The sequence below is a fragment of the Mirounga leonina genome, unplaced genomic scaffold, assembly GCF_011800145.1.
Source record: "Mirounga leonina isolate KUSES-001 unplaced genomic scaffold, KU_Mleo_1.0 Mir_174, whole genome shotgun sequence".
NCBI classification, from domain to species: domain Eukaryota; kingdom Metazoa; phylum Chordata; class Mammalia; order Carnivora; family Phocidae; genus Mirounga; species Mirounga leonina.
The window spans coordinates 2847416-2856479 of NW_023270451.1; the positions used below are offsets into that span (position 1 = coordinate 2847416).

A 9064-nucleotide genomic window follows, 5' to 3' on the forward strand; every position below is an offset into this window, starting at 1 on the left:
GGTTCAGATGCTCAGGCACAGGACCATGGAAGGAAAGTAGGCACAGTTTGGGCACTGAGGGTATGAAACAGAATTCACCTGTTTTCTCCAGAGCTGCTGGCCAATCATCCTTCTTATGCCTTGTCACACTCTACTCCTATCCCAACAATAATCAGATAGAATTTTGCTGAAATGATCAGATTCTCACCTTGCCTTTAATTTTTTAAAGATTTATTAATTTATTTTAGAGTGGGGGAGGGGCAGAGGGAGAGAGAATCTCAAGCAGACTCCAAACTGAGCATGGAGCCCAATGTGGGGCTCGATCTCACAACCCTGACTGAGATCATGACGTGAGTGGAAACCAAGAGTCAAACGCTTAACCGACTGTGTCACCCAGATGCCCCACACCTTGCCTTTTTTTAAACCACTGTTTTCAGCTTGGTGCAGACATAGCTGTGAAGGTGAATGTGTGGTCTGTTTTGTTTCAAGGCATAGAATCAGAGTTTTCTCTTCTTGTAACCTGACCTACCTGCCCAGTCACTTTGTACATTTCTGGGCTTCAAAGAGGACTACATGGATCCAAAAGTAAATAACTATCCTTGCCATGTCTTTTGGGTAGATGTTTTATATATTATATATGTGCACACACACTATGGGTTGAATGTCTGTATACCCGAAAATTCATATGCTGAAGCCCAACCCACTGTGTAATATGATGGTATTTGGAGATGGGGCTTTTGGGAGGTTATTAGTTAGATGAGGTCATGATGGTGGGGCTCTCATGATGGGATTAATTCCCTTTTAAGTAGAGGAGACAAAGAGATCTCTCTCCACCATGTGAAGACACAGTGAGAAGGAAGCTGTGTATAAGCCAAGAAGAAGGCTTGTACCAGAACTCAACCATGATGCCACCTTCAGCTTCCAGAACTGTGAGGAAAAAAAATATTTGTTGTTCAAGCCACCCAGGCTATGGTATTTGTTATAGCAGCCCAAGTTCGTGTGTGTGTGTGTGTGTGTGCGTGTGTATTTTTTTTTTTTTTTTTGCAGAGGGCAGCGTCTGCCCTACCTTCCATTCTCCAACCTTGACACACTTTACCAGGAGTTTACCATCTCCTCCTCATCCACACACTTATTGAGAAAGGACCCATGCTTGGACAAAGGACCCCTGTCCCTCTAAACCACAACACCCCCTTAGCCTATTGGGCCAGACAATGACCCCTTCCGAGGAATTTGGAATTTAAACTGAGACATTGAGCCCCAATCAGGCTGTGCTGGTAAATGGAGGAGATACAGCACAGGAGCTGTTGGCAACAGTCATTTTCTGCCAAGCAGATTGGAAAGTAAAGAAAACTTCTCTTTAACCAGAGAGATGGATAAAGTGGACTTGCAGAGAAGCAGGGAAAAAAAAAAAGTGAGGGAACCCTTAAATTTCCATGGGGCTTTAATTCCTGGTTCCATAACATCTCTAAGAGCCAGCTGCCCCTTCACCTTGTGAATCCTTTGGCTTGAGCTAGCTTACATAGACTTCTGTTGCTTACTGCCAAAAGTCCTCATTTACCAGAAACCATCCGTCGGGAAATGGCCAACACCATGGGACTCCCCTGAAAGCATCTCCCAGAAAGCCCTACAAATTCACCTAATTGTATCTTTCAAGCTACATTTTATTGCCTTGCTCATGAGGCTGAAATTTGAGTTTCTAGGATGACCTGCTGACATCCAAACATGCTGATCACTACGATTTTACTTTGAATTGTTACACTGACCACAACCAAAGTCTTGCATTCATTCCAGCTGCTATGTTTTAAAGATAGTAATAGGTCACAATCCCTTACCTGAAATTTTTAAGGACCAATGATTTTAGAATTCAAAATTTTTCATTTTTAAAAAGTATGACCCATACATTATAAATTACATAACACCCCTAGCAGGGTCTGGGACTGTCCACTAATCAAACACATTAATATTCCTGTAGCAAAATGCACAAATATTTTGTAAAATGAGCTAAATAAGATAATAGTTTTATATCAAGTATTTCTGCCAAATAGGTTCACATCAGCTCAGGCAAGATTTTGCCCTTAAGCGATTAAGTAAAAACCTTTTTTTCAGGGGAGGGGTTCAAGATGGTAGAGTAGGAAGAACCTCCTACATATAGAATCTATACCTACACGTAGAGCTATACTTCCTAAAGAAGAACTGAGGACTGATTGAACAGCTTCTGCACAACAAAGGATAAAGGGATCACATAGAGAATATCAGGAAAGACAGAGACATAGTAATGACAGGAATCCCACTCTTGATGTTTCCAAATGCAGGAGGGGGGATAGCACTGAGGAGCCCATGTGCAGATTTGCCTGCCCTGGGGCACAGTAAAAAAACAAACAACAAAAACCAGATGTTTAAAGGGCAACTAGCCTACATGTGAAGGAAACCCATTTACTAATCCTAGAGCATGGGCCATATGGTGAGGTAACTGCTGGAAGTCTCTCTGGGGTCAGAAGTGCCAGCAATCACCACTGTTTACATTCCACCTCCACTTGGATAGAAGGGACCAGAGTAGGATCTGGATGCTCTAGCTGGTCTGCCACCTCAATGAGCCCAGACCCTAGCCCACACAAGCTCCAACAATTCCCCAAAAGGCACCCCCATGTCCACACCTTCTCTAGCCCCAGCCATCCTACCAGAGTGCCTCCCCCTGTATGAAAATCCCTGGCCTATGCCCACTCCAGATATTCTATTAAGGTAGCCCCAATGAAGAGCACCCCAGAAACCCCTCAGCCCATGCTGACTTCAGCTCCAGCCTTTCCACCAGGGCAGCCCCAAGTGCATAGCACCCTGGGAATACCTGGTCTGTGCCCATTCCAACTCAAGCCATCCCAAGAGGGTGGCCCCAGTGCAGAGTGTCTGAGGACTCCTGGCCTGCACCTGCACCAGCATCAGCCAGCCAGCACTAAAAGGCACATGCAGTCTATACAACTGATGCTCCTACACAAGGCCACTCCTTCAAGACTGGAAGAGGTAGAGGTTTTGCTTAAATCAGTAAAACAAACAGAGAAAATCAAATGAAATAAGGAGACCAAGGATTATGCTCCAAATGAAAGAATAAGATAAAACCAGAAAAAGAACAGAACAGAGACAAGCAATCAACCTGAAAAAGAGTTCAAAGTAATGGTCATAAAAATGCTCACCAGACTTGAGAGAAGAGTGGAAGAACTCAGAACTTCAACAGAAGGATAGTGTATACACACACACACACACACACAACAGAGTTGAAGAGTACAATAACTGAAATGAGAAAGATGCTTTCTAGCTCTTGGAGGAAGATCGTGTAAGGGTAGGGGACCCGTGTTTCATCTGGTTCCTGAATTCAGCTAGATGTCTATCAAATCATTCTGGACACCTGTAAATTCAACCTGAGATCTAAGAAAAGAATTGCTGCAAGTCTACAAATAGAAAAGCAACCACTTTTTGCAAGGTAGGAGGTGCAGAAATATGAATCTGAGGGGATATATCGGAAGATAAATCTCAGGGGGAGGGAGCCTTCATAAGCGGCTACTGGAGAGTGATAAAGCAGTGGAGTGCAAAATCTGAACTTTTAGAAGTCTGCTCCATGAGAGATATCCCTGCCTGAAGGGTGCTTAGGCGGTGAAGAAGGGCATAATCCTACGGGGGCAGTGTGGTCTCAGGATCCCTGGGGTCACAGAAAGAATGGGGGTACCTGAGTGCAGCAGAGTTCACAAGCTTTGGAGCAGGGAAGCCAGCTATAATTAGTGAGCTCTGGAGTGGCCTCTCAGCTAGGTGTTGCCATAAACTGTGAACCATGGCACAATCGGGCAACTGCTCTCCAAGCAGGGACCCAGAGAGTGACAATTGCTGAGAGTTCCAGCTCCTTCCCCCAGGAGGAGCGGCATGGGAAGGCACAGGATCAGGCAGACGCTGCCCCCAGGAGGAGCGGCATGGGAAGGTGCAGGATCAGGTAGACGTTGCCCTGACAGAACAGGGGCCCAGGGAGCAGCGGAGCCACAATGAGACAGCCCTCCCTCCCCTGGAAGGATTGGTGTGGGTGTGCATCACAGGAGTCTAAGAAGTTTGGCGAACACGAAAGGGTTGGACTCCCTTTCCCTGAGGGTGCACTGAAGGGTGCGGGCTGCGATCCTTCAGCTCCAGGGCTGGAGATAGGGGCACTGCCATTTTTTACTTTTTTTTCTACCCTCTAAAGCCACTTGAAAAGGCTTCAGGGAACAAAACCACATAGAACAACCCAAAGCAGCTTACACTGAACCCAACTCCGCCCAGGCAGACACCTGAGAATCAGTGCAACAGGCCACTCCCCCAGAAGACCAGCAGGATCCTCAGACAAATACCAAGTTTATAGATCACTTAAAACCAAAACACTCCTGCACTAAGGGAAAATAATATATAGAAGTAGAGGGTTTTTTGCATGTGCCTTTAGTCTTTCAGTTTAATTTTTTTCTTTTTTTTTTATTTATAGAATGTTTATTATCTAATACTGACTGAAAGGTTTTGTCTAAAGATTCTATCCTTACAAGGACAGGTTGGGGAGAAAGATTCCTGGTTACCATCAAATCTGTATGCAAATTCTAAAGAATTGTAACTTATCTTTAATACAAAGTACTCCACTTAAAATATTTCAACAAACTCTTAATTGGCAGCATCTACATGTTTTAATGCTCTGAATACCCACAAAGTCTTATTATAGTTAGACATCATTTATTTTACCCAAAGCAAATTGTATTTCTAATTTTTTCTCTATTAGAATTTATTAGTTTCCTTAAGATACTTTTTTAAAACAGCTAACATAGGAAAACTTAAGTTTCCCCATCAGAAATAAAAATCTGGACAATTACTATATTTTTAATATGTGCTTTTACAGCATTTCAAACACAAATCTTGATTCAAACTAATACCTATAAAAGGAAATAAAAAAACTCAGTTTCAAGAGTTTGCATATGGCAGAGAAGGTAGGTCAAATTTTATATATTTTTTTAAAGATTTAATTTATTTATTTGAGAGAGAGAGACACAGCAACAAAGGGAACACAAGCAGGGGGAGTGGGAGAGGGAGAAGCAGGCTTCCCGTGGAGCAGGGAGCCCGATGCGGGGCTTGATCCCAGGACCCGGGGATCATGACCCGAACAGAAAGCAGATGCTTAATGACTGAGCCACCCAGGCACCCCCACATTTTATATTTTAATAATACAAACTATTGTATAATAAATACAAAATAAATAGTGATGGCTATTATCATGGGTGAAAACATTATGTAAACTTAAAGAGGCTGCTTTCTGAACTGTCACTGATGTAATCTAAGGATTTTTTATCAATTTCATTTACAGAAACAATCTCTGTAGTCAAATTTATCAGTCACTTTCATGCCCCCACATGAGAAGCAGTAGGTGAATATCTGTAGGAATACAATTTATTGTCTGCTCCTCCACTCAGAAGTAACCCTGTGTCTGTCCAGTCTACACTCAGAACTCCATCTTCATGAGCAGCCAGATCAGAGAGAGGAGACTTACAACTTCTTGCATCCCCCAGTTTGAGGAGGTTATCTAAAGAACCTGAAATCAGCTGCTGCTCATGGGTAGGAGACCACTTTAATGATGTGACCCAGCCTGTATGTGAGGTTAGAAACAGTGACACCAAAGAACCGTCTTTAGTTTGGGGATCCCACAGTTCTATATGCCCATCTGTGCTGCCAGATGCTAAATGTTTACAAAGTGGAGAATAGAAGATACAATTAAACACTTTATTTCCTGTCAAAGTAGACATAAAACTGACAGACTCTACATCCTGCACCCTAATTGTGCAGTCCCAAGACGCACTGTGGATTTCTACAGCATCTGACCACAAAACCAAGGAAATTGCTTTCTTGCGGCTGGAGAGGGTCACTATGGGAGTCCTTGTTAGTCCCAACAGCTCTGTTTCCTGTTTCTCTCTCGGTCCGCTTGTACATTCCTTCATTTCATCTTCTTCATCTGTAGGAACTGTAGACCAGATCTTTAGCATCTTATCCCAGGAGTCACTGCACAATTTAGTCCCCTTGCTATCAACAGCTCAAGAATCCACATTTCCAGCATGGCCTCTGCAGCAGCGCAGGGCTTCCACTGTGCTTCTCTCCACATTCCACTCCAGTAAGAGAATCGTCTGATCCACAGAGGCACTCAGTAGGAGGCAAGACAAACTATCTTTTCTCACCCAGGCCACATCTCTGATGACGTCTGTATGTCCCATGACTGTCATCATTGACTTTCCTTCCAAGGACCAAATCTGAGAAGTCTTATCCTAAGAATCAGTCAAGATCCACTCTGCCCCTCAGACTGAACTGATCCAGTCATCGTGGAACAAGCATTTCTCTGGCTGAGGGGCAGTGTACTTCTCCATGTATTCCAGTTCCACAACCTCTTCTGATGGGATGTTTTTCAGTTCCATGTGTTTGAGCAAGGGCGTTCACAGAAACTGGCCCTTGATAAGGAAATCAAACTCCTCATGTTTGTGGAACTCATTTTTGGCCTCCAGCAATTTACTGATTATGTCACTAAGGTCAGCAACTTCAGAGGCTGCAGTAACTGAAAAGGGAACATCATTTACAGCATTTTTCTTGTCAGTGAAGAAGTGTGTCTGGAGCTGAGCCATGGCGAGGAGTACACACAAGACTTGTCGAGACTTTTGGAGGGCTCCTGCCTCTAGCTTCAGGTTTTAGATCCAGGTGAGAGTCCTCTTTTTTTTTTTTTTTTCCTTTTCAACAAGTTTCTTCTTTTATCAACTCTTTGTTTTTAAGTCTTTCTTCAATTTTCATTTTTACATTTACATTTTATAGATATATTCTTCATTTTTGGCTTCCTTTCACTCTATTCAATTTTATTTGTGTGTGTGTGTGTGTGTGTGTGTGTGTGTATATTTTGCTTTCCTTACAATTTTGGGATTTAGTGTCTCCTAACAGACCAAAATACACACAGGACCAAGTGGATCACCCTGTTTTGTCCACCTGTGAAATTATATTCTCTTTTTTCCCTTTTTTTTCTTTTTCTTTTCTTTTTGGGTTCCTGACCTCTTTGGATTTGTCTAGTATGTATTTCGCTTGGGTCATAGTTGATATTTTTTATTTTTGTTCTCTCATTCGAATGAGATTTGTTCTATCCATTCTTCTCTGGGCAAAATGACTAGAAGGAGGAATACACAACAAAAGAAGGAACGAGGGGTGCCTGGATAGCTCAATCTGTTAAGTGTTCTGGGATCAAGCCATGCATCAGGCTCTCCACTCAGTGGGGAGTCTGTTTCTCCCTCTCCCTCTTCTCCTTCCCCTGCTCATGCTCCCTCTCTCTCAAATAAATAAATACAATCTGGAAGGAAGGAAGAGAGGGAGGGAGGAGGGAGGGAGGGAGGGAGGGAGGAAGGAAGGAAGGAAGGAAGGAAGGAAGGAAGGAAGGAAGGAAAAGGACAGACCTAGAGGTAATACTCTCTGCCATGGATCTAATCGATATGGACATAAAGTAAAATGTCAAAGCTAGAATTCAGTATAATGATTACAAATGTACTAGCTGGACTTGAAAAAAACACTACAGAATCTCTTAGAGCAGAAATAAAATCTAATCAGGTCAAAATTGAAAATGCTTTAACTGAGATGCAGTCTAAAATGGATGCTCTAACAGCTAGAGGCAGAAGAGAGAGTCAGTGTCATAAAAGACAAGATGAGGGAAAGGAAGGAAGCTGAGGAAAAGAGAGAAAAACAACTAATGGACCATTAGGGGAGGCTTCAAGAAATCAGTGAAACCATAAAGCAAAATGGTATTAGAATTATTGGGGTCCCAGAGGAAAAAGAAAGAGAAATAGGGACAGAGGTATATTTGAGCAAATCATAGCTGAAAACTTCCCTAATCTGGGGAAGGAAACAGGCATTCAAGTCCAAGAGGTAGAGAGAACGCCCCCCAAAATCAATAAAAATAGATCAACACCCTGACATTTAATAATGAAACTTGTAAATTTCAGAGATAAAGAAAAAATCCTGAAAACAGCTCGAGGCAAGAGCTCCTTAACCTACAACAGTAGAAACATTAGACTGCCAGCAGACCTATCCACAGAGACCCGGCAGGCCAGAAAGGGCTGGCATGATATATTCAGGTACTAAATAAGAAAAACATGCAGCCAAGAATACTTTATCCAGCAAGGCTGTCATTCAGAATGGAAGGAGAGATAAAGAGCTTCCAGGACAGACAGAAACTAAAATAATTTGTAATCACTAAACCAGCCCTGCAAGAAATATTAAAAGGGATCCTGTAAGCAAAGAGAGAGCCCAAAAGTAACATAAGCCAGAAAGAAACCATCTACAGAAACAGAGACTTTACAGGTAATACAATGATACTAAATTCATATCTGTCAATAGTTACTCTGAATGTAAATGGGCTAAATGCTCCAATCAAAAGACACAGGGTATCACACTGGATAAAAAAGCAAGACCCATCCATATGCTGTCTACAAGAGACTCACTTTAGACCTAAAGATGCCTCCAGACTGAAAGTGAGGAGGTGGAGAACCATTTATCACGCTAATGGACCTCAAAAGAAAGCTGGGGAAGCAACTCTCATATCAGACAAATTAGATTTTAAACCAAGAATGTAGTAAGGGATGAAGAGGGACACTCTATCACACTTAAAGGGTCTATCCTACAAGAATATCTAACAATTATAAATACTTATGCTCTTAATTTGGGAGTAACCAATTATATCAATCAATTAACAACCAAATTAAAGAAACACAATGATAATAAAATAATAATAGTAGGGAACTTCAACACCCCACTCATAGCAATGGACAGATCATCTAAACAGAAGATCAACAAGGAAATGAGGGCTTTGAATGACACAGTGGACCAAATAGACTTCACAGATATATACAGAGAATTCTATCCTAAAGTGACAGAACACATATTCTTCTCAAGTGCACATGGAACTTTCTCCAGAAGAGATCACATATTGTGTCACAAATCAGGTCTTAACAGGTATCAAAAGACTGAGAATATTCCCTGAATATTTTCAGACCACAATGCTTTGAAAATTGAAGTCAAACAC

General features: G+C 42.2%; 1 pseudogene; it reads right to left on the reverse strand.

Moving 5' to 3' along the window:
- Positions 1-5239: 5239 nt before the first annotated feature.
- On the reverse strand, positions 5240-6681 carry LOC118020634 (annotated as a pseudogene).
- Between the last annotated feature and the right edge of the window lie 2383 nt (positions 6682-9064).